The sequence below is a fragment of the Zingiber officinale genome, chromosome 10B, assembly GCF_018446385.1.
Source record: "Zingiber officinale cultivar Zhangliang chromosome 10B, Zo_v1.1, whole genome shotgun sequence".
Lineage (NCBI taxonomy): Eukaryota > Viridiplantae > Streptophyta > Magnoliopsida > Zingiberales > Zingiberaceae > Zingiber > Zingiber officinale.
This window is the reverse complement of record NC_056005.1, coordinates 64979361-64989830: the sequence shown is the minus strand read 5'-3', so window position 1 is coordinate 64989830 and position 10470 is coordinate 64979361. Positions and strand designations below refer to the sequence as shown.

The following is a 10470-nucleotide window of genomic DNA, read 5'->3' as shown; positions in this document are numbered from 1 at the left end:
AATCTTCCTTTATCATAACCCAAAACTCTAAACTCTTGTTTGTTGATCTTTAATATTAGATTTGTTTACCTTTACTTTGCTTTTGAAACGATTGGATAGTTGTTTAGCTAATTCGCATTGAGACATTTCTAGTGCTTATTCCAGTCCCTGTGGATACGATAATCTTTTATATTACTTGCGACATTTCCGTACACTTGCGGAGCGTAACAAGTTTTTGGCGCCGTTGCCGGGGACTGCGCTATAACATTAGGAATTATCAATTGAGTTAGACTAAACATAACATTTGTTTTCCTTTCATATTGCATAGTTGTAACTAATCATTAGATTTCTGTTTTTTTTAGTTTCTTGTATAACTTTCACTTCTTGTTAATTCTTTTTGTACAAATTCAATTCTGCATTTTTTATTCTTCTAATTTTCTTTTTGTGTCGAATTGCTATCTGCTATCTTGTTCTTGTGTATGCGAAGATCTAACTTTGCAGGGGAATTCTTTCCTTTTGACCTTGAGATTGATAGAACTTTCCATAAAAGAAGAATTCTGCAAAGGCAAATTGAAGAACAGGAACATTTGAATATGGCAAATAGACCACTTAAGGATTATGCAGCACCCTATGCGAGAGGTTTTCGATCTAGTATTTCAAGACCTTCAGTGGAAGCTAATAACTTTGAGATCAAACCCGCGATTATATCTATGGTGCAGCAGAACCAATTTGGTGGAGGACCTCATGAGGACCCTAATCAACACTTAGAGGTCTTTTATGAAATATGTGGTACCATGAAAATGAATGGAGTTCCTTCAGATGCAGTTAGATTATTATTATTTGGGTTTTCTTTAAGAGATAGGGCAAAGCAATGGCTGAATTCTTTGGCCCCTAATAGCATCACCACTTGGGAGCAGTGTGAGCAACAGTTTCTTGATAAGTTCTATCCACCAAGAAAAACAGCTCATATGAGAAATTTAATTGCAAGCTTCAAGCAAACCGACTCAGAATCTCTTTTTGAAGCATGGGATAGATATAATAGTATGCTCAGACAATGCCCACATCATGGGTTGGAAAGATGGTTAGTGTTGCACACTTTTTACAATGGTATCAATTATCATACCAAAGTGTCCCTTGATTCAGCTGCTGGAGGGGCACTTATGAACAAAAGCTTAGATGAAGCCGAAGAAATCATTGAAAGTGTAGCACAAAATCATCATCAATGGGCAAATAAAAGAAGTGGTGGCTATTCCTCTGTAAACCCAACAATTAAAGCATCAGGGAAGTTTGATGTAGATGCAGTCACTCTTTTGTCTGCAAAATTGGACGCTCTTACAAAGAAATTTGAGAATATGGGGACTAGTGCTAATATGGTCAATGCTATTAGTACATCTTGTGAAGTATGTGGGAGTTCAGAGCATTCAAATGACTCATGTCCATTGGGAGCTATCACTGCACAAATCAATCAACTTGAACAATGTGATGCAATCATGAGTTACAATCAAAGGCAGAACAACCCATACTCAAATACTTATAACCCTGGATGGAAGAGTCATCCAAATTTTTTTTACAGAAATAATCAAGACCAAGGACCATCTATGGGGGCAAGACCAAATTTTCAAGCTGGGCAACAAAATTTTCAACATCTATCTTCTCAAGGCTTACCAAAGTCAAATGTTGAAAAGATGCTTGAAGAAATTATCTCAACTCAGAATGAAATGAAGCAAGATATAACAAAGCTCATTCAGAGAATGGATAATTCTGAAAAGCATCAAAAGATTCAGGATAGTCAAATTGCCCAACTAGCTGCCTCATCATCCAGAGCACCAGGACAACTTCCAGGAAAACCTGATGTGAATCCTATGGAGCATTGCAATAGGATTGAGCTTAGGAGCGGACGGACCTTGGGAGACTCCCAAGTGACTGCTTCAAAAGGGATACAAAAAGAAGAAGAGCTCCCTCCTCCTATACCGAATCAGATTCAAGCTAATGAGGAGAGTACCATTGAGGTTGAAGAGACTCTTCCACTGAACCATCAGAGCAAAGCTGTCCCTTTTCCTCAGAGACTCACAATGCTCAAGAAGGATGAAGAATTTGGCAAGTTTCTAGAAAAGGTTAAGGAAATTTGTGTAGAGGTACCTCTTATTGATGCTATTCTACAAATGCCTAGATTTGCCAAATTTCTGAAGGATCTCATGTCAAATAAGAGAAGAAGAGGAGAGGTCGAGACCATTGCGCTTAGTGAGGAATGTAGTGCTATTTTTGAGAGGAACACTTCTCCAAAACTGAAGGACCCAGGGAGCTTTTATATTCCTTGCAACATAGGAAAAGAATTTTTTGAAAAAACTTTTTGTGATTTGGGGGCGAGTGTTAGCCTCATTCCCTATTCAATTTGTAATAAATTAGGTCTCAAAAACATTAAACTTACTACTATGGCACTTCAACTTGCCGATCATTCCTGCAGGTACCCTTTGGGTATTATAGAGGATGTGCCGGTAGAGGTGGATGGGAACGTTATTCCCACAGATTTTGTTGTGTTGAACATGGAAGAGGACCCTAGGATTCCTATCATATTAGGAAGACCTTTCCTTGCTACAGCTGGAGCTATAATTGATGTCAAAAATCATAAGCTTTCTTTGGTAATTGGTAAGGAAAAGTTGGAATATGATTTATCTAATATCTCTAACCATGTCTCGTCTCTTTTAAATGCTTGTAGCAGGACAAGCATTTATAAACTTGAGGAATGGAATTTCCATCCTCATGGAAGGCCACCAAATGAAGGAGACATGTGGTGGAAGATGTTGGGAGAAGATCTCCCAACAGTAACGAAAAGTATATCTGTCCTCCAAGGGCGAGGAAAAGGAGCGAATGATTAAGTTTGGTCGAGCTAAAGACCTTAAACAAGCGCTCCTTGGGAGGCAACCCAAGGGTTTTTTTTTAGTTAGTTCTAATTTGTATTGTAATTTCTTTTAGTTTGATGCATTCTTTTGATTTTGTTTTCAGGTTAGGTGCGAAACAGAGTCAGGCCGTGTACTATACACGGCCAGGCAAAGGTTGCAGAGAATGGAAGTGTTTGGGCCGTGTCGTCCAGACACGGCCGTGTGGGATCTCCCGAGGAGAAAAAGGTATAGGCCGTGTCATAGACACGGCCGTGCAAAGAATCCCGAGAGGAAAGATGGAGAGGCCGTGTCCCAGACACGGCCGTGCGAGGAATCCAGAGAAGGAAGAGGGGGAGGCCGTGTGGATCTACACGGCCCGTGCAAAGAATCCCGAGAGGAAAGATGGGGAGGCCGTGTGGATCTACACGGCCCGTGTAGGAGAACTATTAAAGTCTACCTCCTACCTCACACGGCCAGATCTTGGCCGTGTTCCGCACACCCCCAACTCTCCAAAACATATCTTTCTCTCCCAATTTCTTAAAAACTCCTCTCTAATCTCTCAAGATCTTTTAGATCCGATTCTCCTCCTCTCTAAGACTTGGACTTTTGTTCTCCTAACCTAAGATCTTTTGTTCTTTGAAGTTTTGTTCTTTGAAGTTCCACAACTCTAGATAATTCTTCCCCTATCTAAACTCATCAAGATGTCCAATATTTTGAAGAGATTACGCAAAGGAGGTGGTGGATCTAGTGGAGACAAAGAGAAGGAGCCATCAAGAGACAAAGGAAAACAACCAGTGAAGGGCAAAGGCAAAAGGACTTCACGCAACGAAGGTAATGACAATGAATTCAATATTGTGTTCAGAAATGATGATCAAGTAACTAGATTTGCAATTCTTGTCAATAGAAAGGTAGTGTGTACTAGATATATGGACCCAACTGTTCTTGATATGCTTGGAATTAGGGAAGATGTAGATTTGATGATTGGGTTTTTAGATTGGAGTGATATTATGTACACACATTTGCCTACATATCCTCGTCTTGTTTTGGAATTTTTAAGTTCATTGGATGTCTATTTTACTAATGAAGATGATTATTTTAGAAAAATCTCTTTTAGATTAATGAATCAAGAATTCCTATGGGCATTTAGTGACTTTAATTCTTGTTTTGGAATAACCACCGGTAGCCCTCGTAGGTTTGATCCAAGGTTTAATTGGAATCATTTTTAGAATGCAATAACTAGGTTAGATCAACCTTATGAGCCTTCAAGAGCTAAGGCCTCCCATATGCAAAACCCCATCTTTAGGTATCTACATAGAGTTATGAGTAAAACTATTTTTGGTAGGGGAGAGAGTGATGGGGTGGTTAAGAAGATAGAGCTTTATGCTTTATGGGCTATGCTTTATAAGGTTGAATTTGACTCTGGTTTTCATTTTGTTCAAACCTTATTGAGATCAGCTAGGGCATCATCGGGATCAATTATTTTTGGTGGTTTGATTACCCGAATAGCTTGTAATTTAAATCTTGATGTTGATGGGTTGGAAATAATTCATGGTAATGACATGATTGACATTGATACATGTCTTGCTATGAAAATGATCGTTCGGGATGAGAATGGTTTCGCGTTTCCTAGGAGGAATGGTTCTCCTTTACCCCTCCCTTTTCCTGAACGAACTACTATTCGTAATCGGGCTAATTGGGTAATTTCTGAGTTAGATTTTAAGGATAACCCTTCTATACCTGGAGACACTGAGCCACATAATGAACCCTCGTCATCTGGACATACGCAGCCTTCTAGTTTTATGGAGCCTGCTAGGCATTCTTTTGCATATGGCACGGGATCTTCTAGGTTTGATTTTTCAGATTTTCGTACGTCTCTAGAATCACTTCATGAGAAGCAAGATTCCCAACGAAAAATGTTGGAGGGGCGCTTCTCTTTATCTGATGATCAGTTTAGGGAGGTACAAAATTATTTTCAGTTTACGAGGAATTTTCAAGGTCAAGTGGCTGAGTTTGTGCAGGATTATGATACTGATCAGGCTAGGATGAGAGATTTTATGCAGAGTATGACGCTTACTAGCCAACAAGTTGATGCTTTATATGAGTATCATAGATCCTTGGGTGAGATTCCAGGTTTTCCTAGTTTTCCTATTGGCCAACCACGTCGTAGACCTCCTTTCCCTCGTCCACCTCCACCTCCTCCACCATACTGATTTCATCGGGACGATGAAAAGTTTAAGTCTGGGGGGGTGTCATGTATTGTTTAGTTTGGTTTTCAGTTTTTAGTTTTTGATTAGTTTTTCATGTTGGTTCTTATTTTCATTGCTTGTTGCTTTATTTTGCTTGTTTTTGAAATAATCATGGCAAAAAATTTTGAGAACATCAAATCTTCACTTATATGCTTTCTTGGATTCAAGTGAAATGTTAGCACGATTATTGTCTCGATTCATGATGTTCGCATGATGCTACTAGTAAACTTTGTGTAGTTCTTTTTTCTATCTTGGGAAGCATTAATAAGCTAAGAATCTTATGGTGATGAGTTTTAGTTTTGGTTCAACCTTAAGGATTTTATCTTCACTACACTTGTGCTTGATGCTTGAATAGTTGATGTCATTGAAATAGTCATGATTCATCTTGTTTGCTTAGTACTTGGTTTCCATGGTGATCTCTCAACTTTCATTTTGGTTACTGGATGAGGCTCAAATCATTAAAGCTCATTTGGAAAAATCAAAATATCCCAACATGTGTGCTAAAAGTACATTTGTGAATAAGTTTTGCACAATGCAAACACTTATAAAAAAAAAATGAACAATAAGGGATATAAAAAACAGTTGTCATGAGTGGAATCTAGCAAGTCACCCCTTTGAGACCGAGTTAGGTTACTGGGGAAATGACTGTTTAGTTTCTCTTGAGATTGAGCACACATTTGAGACCTTGGGTTAGTTGAGAAATATGAACCAAGTGAACAGTAAGTAAGTGCCTATCACTGGTTACTTGTCTTTCACTGGAAACATTAGGAATTCAAATTTGATGACGACTTGACTAGGACATGGATTGAAACTTGAAGGGTGTTGAGTTACTTTTACACTGCGCACAAGATTCTTATGCTTGAACCATACTTTACTTGTTTCCATGATCAAGCTTGTTAATGAAACTTTTTGATAGAGTTAGGAAAGTGCACTGGGTTTTATGAATGTGTTGTAGAACATATGAATTTAGACTGCAGCATTTTGCTTGAGGACAAGCAAAGGTTTAAGTCTGGGGGTGTGATGTGCGTAGATTATATACTCTTTTATGCATGTTTTTACGCACATTTACATACTTTGAGCATGCTTGATCTATGCATTTTTATACTTCCAGCTTTCCTTTTAGCATATTTACTCTTTTTGTTCGGAGATCTATTTTTTGTGCATTTTCTGTACATAGGAGTCGATTTGGTGAAGAATCTACATCTTTAGGCATGCATTGGAGGAGACGAAGGGAGAAAGCACCACGGCCCTGCACTGGTATGGAGCTCGGGCCGTGTGGAGTTTGGCACCAACAGAAAAGGAAGATGACATGGCCGTGTGAACCTCGCACTAGTGTCAAGATTTGAAGCCAACTGCAGAAGCCTTACAGGCCGTGTGGATCTGCAGTGTGAGACTTCGAGATCAAGCAGTGTGGGTGTGCACCACTGGCCGTAGTAGCATTCCAGAGCGAGAAGGGTTCCGGCGTGTGGAGTCACTGCAGTAGCTTTGGCGAGAGGCTGGACATGGCGTGTGAATCTCACACGGCCGTGTCACGGGGCCGTGTGGCGCCCGATTCCCTCCTCTATTTAAACCCTTCTTCATGAATTGAAAGGGGATCTCTCCCCCTTTGGGAGAAAGCAAGATTTGGTGGTTTCCTCCCATTCTTGGGAGGATTTCTGGGCGATTCTAAGGGAGATCTCGACGATTTCGACTCCGGAGCGAGGATTGGATCCGAAGACAAGGCTTCTTCGTAGATAAGTTTTCTCTTTCCCCCTCTTCTTGTTTTCTTGGATTGGGGATTCAAGGAAAGCTTGTAATCTCTATTTCTTCGGATTTTCTTCCTCGATTCATGGAGTAGATCTTGTATTCTAGGATTAAGGGAGTATTTGTATGATGGATTGATGTAATCTCTTATGGATTTGCCATTTTCTTGTTTCAATGACATTATCTTGCTTGTATCAATTAGATCTTGAATGATTGATGGTGGTTTGTGCTTAATTCTCATTCTTGATTGATTGTTTGGATTTCTTATGGACTTTGTAAAGATAAACTCTCACTCGATCATCCGAGGGATCCACGTGACAGGTGCAAGCCCGTGTAAGGACGTTTGAGAGATAATCTTGAAGAGGAAATAGGGATATTCAAGAGAGTAGGATGGATTTTATGATTAGCTTCTTGTATCTTGATAGATTAATGAGTCGTGGGCTTCTACGTTGATATCCGAGGAAGGCATAGTAATAGGTGCACTTCTGTGTAAGGACAACATAGGTTCATGTCTAATTAATCCTATTTAGATACATTTCTCAGTCCTTAGCCGGTTGTCTATTGCAAGAGGGAACCGGCAACTTTCTACATGTTTGGCAATTGAGGGATAAGAATTGGTGAACCATTTACATTCAAGAAATCTTACAAAGAAACCGAAACTCCTAGAATCTTCCTTTATCATAACCCAAAACTCTAAACTCTTGTTTGTTGATCTTTAATATTAGATTTGTTTACCTTTACTTTGCTTTTGAAACGATTAGATAGTTGTTTAGCTAATTCGCATTGAGACATTTCTAGTGCTTATTCCAGTCCCTGTGGATACGATAATCTTTTATATTACTTGCGACATTTTCGTACACTTGCGGAGAGTAACACTGGATCACTTGGTTAGCCGGGTTTTGACCAGATCAGAGGTTGCTGGTTCGAACCTCGGCATAGACATTTTTTGTCAAAGCTTCCTTCGTTTAGAAAAAATACCAAACGACCTCCAAAAATTGCATAAAAATATTCTAAAAATTTCTAAAAATCTCTAGAATTTTTCTATAGCATTTTTAAATATTTTTAAATTATTTTTGGGGCTCAAAAGGAGGAAAATTTGGGTTGTTACATCGAGTTGACGTGATTTAGATCTAATCTAATCATTGATGTGTATCATATACTTGATTTAGATCTAATCTAATCGTGGTGCATCATATACGCGATTTAGATCTAATCTAATCGTTAAAGCACTAATTAATTACTCTACTCTAACATGCATCACATACATACACAAGCAATTAATTAAATTTTGTTAGGTCATGGGCCTACTACGATCTTCTCAAGCCAATGAGAAGATCGGACGGTCAACCTAGGGTCAACAGCTCCTCCAAGCTCCTCCCTTTGACCGTCATGTGTTGCTCGCACCCTCCTCGTAACTCCTCCTCGAGTGGACCTTCCACCGCTTCAATTTTTGTACATTACAAATTTGAAACTCAAGTTACATTTGAGTCTAAACTATTTACAATAGGAATATAAAATAAAGGAAGGCACGACGCGCAAGTCGCGATCATATACAACACGCACAAACACAAAAAATGGCACGCAGGCCATATTATGAATTACAACATAATTTTTTCAATCTAATTGGGGTTTTGTGCCATGACCATCACAAAATTATACATAATACTAAATTATGTATTTTCCATAAATTTCTGTAATTTTTACTACTATTTTTACAATTTTATGAGTCAAAATTTTTCGGCGGTCCCGTTTAGCGATTTTCGAGCACGATCGCGGGACAACGCCCCTTGCGGGGTTAGGGGCAGCACCCCTACTCATGAAATGAGTCTCACGAGTATCCTACTACGATCTTACAGTGCCTTAAGCCGCTGTCCCAAAACTATTTGGGTGAAACCTTGCCGTTTCGGAAGGTTTTTCTCGGTATACGAAGCCTACAAGTGACCAAGCACTTGTTGCTTCGCATCTCCAAGAAAAATACTCATAAAAACTATAAAAAATGTAAATTTACCGAAACTTAAAAATCTGTAGTTTTTCATAAAACCCAAAATAAAACACGTACACGCTTCGCACGTGGCCCTAATACCACTGTTGGGATTTTTGAGCCGCAAAAATCGCTTTTTACGTTGCGGAAACCCTGAAATCCCATGCCACCGGATCCGTATGAAGATAAAAAGAACAAAAAAAATTTGTGTACATGCTTTCTAACCTAGATCTACATGTTAAGGAGTTTGTACCTTTGATGCGAAGTCCTTCGCTTATCTCGCTCGTCCAAGGTTCGTCGGATCTCAAGGGTGTCAAGTGAAAACCCCTCTATGTGTATCCACACGAACAAAAAAGGTGGAGAAGAAACCTTAGAGTGTGCTAGCACTCATGGAGGTTTCGGCCAAGGAGGAGGAGAGGGAGAAAGATGAGAGGAGGAAGAAGATGACTTGAATGAGTTTACACAATTGTAACTCATGGAATAAAGTGGCCGGCCACCATAGAAAGAGGTTATATACCTCCATGGGATATCAAGAGTCACAACTCTTAATCTCCCTCATGAGGTGGCACACACATGTGCTAACCTTGATGATGTGGAACATCATCATTGGCCAACACTAAGCCAACTCACAAATGAGGTGGCATTGGTCAAGTCAAACTTGACCTTCCATCTTCCCTTCTCAAGTCAAGTCAAACTTGACCTCTTCTCTCCCATGGTTGATCAAATCTAACCATTGGTTCAAGTCAATTTTAATTTAATGAATCTTATTCATTGAATTAAATTGACTCAATGAATCCAAGTCCAAATTAGACTCATTTAATATATGAACCAAATTGAGTCCAACTCAATTAGTTTAATTTGGATTACTCTTAATCCAATTTGGTTCATCACATGAACCTAATCCTCTAGGTACATCAAATGAACCTAATCTCCATCTAATTGCCCTTTGTGTGTGACCCTATAGGTTCTTGTAACGTTGGCAATGCTCCTAAACCCATTTAGAAGCATAAGTAATGAGCGGTATCTAGCAACACATCATTACTACCCAAGTTACAAGAATGTTGAGATCCAACATCACCTTGTGACTACTAATTGTGACTTTTCACAATATATGACAAGTGTCCTTCTATCCTTGACACCTAGATTGATCAATGTGAGGCATAGACCCTGTCATCCTCTAATCAATCTAAATCTTGAGCTCTAAGTAGACTCACTATAATCAAATGAGCTCAATATCTCATATTGACTCACTTGGGCATGGCCATGCACTTAGTGGTCTCACTCTATCAAGAATAACGATGTCACTCCCGTTATATAGGAGGGATAGATCCCATCTACATCACTCACATCCCTCCGCATAATTTGTTACATACCCAGTAATCGCCTTTATAGTCCACCCAGTTACGGGTGATGTTTGATGAAGCCAAAGTATGCAATTCCTTATGTAGGGAACCATGGTGACTTCAGGTCCAAGGACTAATAGTCATACTAATAGCCACATGAGAAAGTATATGACACTCATATAACTATCCATGATACTTTCTCATGGCGGTTCATTCAGTATACATTCTCCAATGCATACCCATGTGTCAACTTGATATCTCTATATCCATGACTTGTGAGATCAAGTCATCGAGTTTAC

At 39.3% G+C, this 10470-nt stretch overlaps 1 non-coding gene across 1 annotated transcript; it reads right to left on the bottom strand.

Annotated features, from left to right (window-relative positions):
* Positions 1 to 945: 945 nt before the first annotated feature.
* Positions 946 to 1051, bottom strand: LOC122030681. The gene has a single exon (XR_006125544.1). It is a non-coding gene; the product is annotated as a small nucleolar RNA R71 (small nucleolar RNA).
* Between the last annotated feature and the right edge of the window lie 9419 nt (positions 1052 to 10470).